The following is a 2285-nucleotide window of genomic DNA, read 5'->3' on the forward strand; positions in this document are numbered from 1 at the left end:
TTTTTTAGATAAAATTCTAGATAGCAATACATAATTGTCATTAATTTTGTTGCAAAAAAAATTAATGCATGCAAGATGTTTTGATGCATAATGTGGAATACTTCATAGGTTTATGGTAAGCATTTTATATGTAAAATAAATGTGAAATGCTTAGTATGTTTCATAAAACTTGTTGAAGGCTGACTTCTTTGCCATTTTAATGCATGCTTATTTGTCTTGATGCAAGATGCACATAGTCTGAAAGATCTGGCTGGTGTTCTGAATAAGATGACATAATATCTCAACTGCAGGTATGTTCTCAATCAGGTACAATAAAAAGAAATTAATATTGGACAGGGTTCCCCCTGGATCAATTTTAGTTTGCACCACCAGATTGGCCAAACAAAAAAGTTCAAGCCAATGGCTCCAATGTTGGAGCCATTAATTCTGCAAGAGAGATATGTCTATCTTTGTTTAGATATGCTAGCAGTTTGGAGTTTTTTTAAAGGATCTATTTTCCTAACTGAAAAGTATATGTCCTGATTAATACAAAGCTCATATGTCTATTGATTATAGAATGTTCGATGTTTACAGCATCTTTATATATTAACGCAAATAGACCTACAACCATTATGTATAAAGTAATTCGCATCTTTTTTGCACTTACCAATTGAAGGATAGAGCTGTGTAAAATCTTTTCAAAGATAATTATTTACATACAGAGATTATATCTTACATATGAATATGTTAATGTTTAAAAGATTTTTACTTACTAAAATCTTTTAAATAATAATATCTTTTCCATTATTGTTATTCATTTTTAGAAGTACAGCTGGCATGGAGGGGTTTCACCAGCACATCTTGATGTATTGTAACAAAAGATTTGCTCATACACCACCTGTTTATAGGATGCACAATCTTCTTGCAGTCAAAGATTATAATATACATGCAAATAGACCACACATCACCAATAAGGGGGATCAGTTAGGTATGCTACTTACAAAACTCCAACATCTAATGTTTCACAATTTTACAAAATGAAAAAAAATAGTGTCCAGTTTGTGTTAATAAAATGAATTGCTTGGAACTGTAATAATGTTCAACATAAATGTACTCTGTACTCAGTATAATATGGGTGTAACATGTTTCTTTGTTTATTTCAATAGAAAGAATTCAGTTCTTCAAACATATAAAGAGGCAAAACCTAAATAAAATGTGTAATTGAAGTTGTGCATATAGATTCTCAACATTTTTTTTTCATTTTTGCATATGAATATAAATGCTGCATATCTTAGTATTAAATGTTCCTGCCTCTATGAAGTATAAGATATTTTTATTGAAAGTGTGATCACTATGCATATAGATTGCCTATACAATATCAATTTCAATCCAAATAGATTGTGCAGTCTCTGAATAACTTGACTTATAAATTTTCAGGACATAATAACATGTACTGCATTTTGAGAATTGTATACACTTATGGTTATATTTTAATTTCTCATTTCAGACTTCAGCGAGTCTGGATGAATTAAAGAAGAAGAAAAAGTATCATTATATGGATATCATTTTACATGATGCTATAACTCTGAGAATTAGTGGCAGGGAGGGGATATATAAAGTAGAAAGTTAGAGAAAGATGACACCCACAGACTTTCAAAACATTTGGCCCAAGTTAGCCCAAAGCCTACCCGAACCATTCATGAGAAACATAAATCAAGATATGATTGACTTTTTATGGAAAATAATGATAAATAGTGTGTTACACTAATTGCCCAACTATTCAAACATATTTAAGCTGACATTGAAAACCCGGTATTCATGATAGTTTTATGAATATCTTTTTAGATATGGCACTGTATCTATCTTGTTTTGAAAAATATTCTCTTGATTCATTTGTCATGACTCATGTCTGTTTATAGCATTTTGTCAAAAAAAATGACTATTTTTTATACAAGTGCAAAATATTATCCAATCTATAAACTATTAGTGCTGTCATGAGCTGGTGAGACCTGTGCATATCCCAAAGTAATTGGTACAGAAATAAAATATTAACGGCTATTTTCTTTTCCGAATCGAGCAATATTTGTCTTGGAAATGATGTCGAAAATGACGTCATAGTCACGTGGTATTGCTACACTGACTTTACAATATACCATATAGCCTCTATTTATAATCCGATTTTGGAAATTTAATGTTTATTTTGAAGATAAATACTTGTTAAATAAAAATAAATAATTTATTTTATTTCTTCAAGATACGGCCTATCTATCCGCAACGACAATTAAACAATTAACTCGACGAAATCC

The 2285-nt window shown here is 30.2% G+C and overlaps 1 long non-coding RNA gene across 1 annotated transcript; it reads left to right on the forward strand.

Moving 5' to 3' along the window:
- Nucleotides 1–222: 222 nt before the first annotated feature.
- LOC132728198 (uncharacterized) lies at nt 223–1779 on the forward strand. Its single transcript, XR_009625455.1, has 3 exons — nt 223–290; nt 804–967; nt 1487–1779. It is a non-coding gene; the product is annotated as an uncharacterized LOC132728198 (long non-coding RNA).
- Nucleotides 1780–2285: the final 506 nt, after the last annotated feature.

Source organism: Ruditapes philippinarum, unplaced genomic scaffold (assembly GCF_026571515.1).
Source record: "Ruditapes philippinarum isolate M1 unplaced genomic scaffold, ASM2657151v2 ctg5484_1_1_1_1, whole genome shotgun sequence".
Taxonomy (NCBI): Eukaryota; Metazoa; Mollusca; class Bivalvia; order Venerida; family Veneridae; genus Ruditapes; species Ruditapes philippinarum.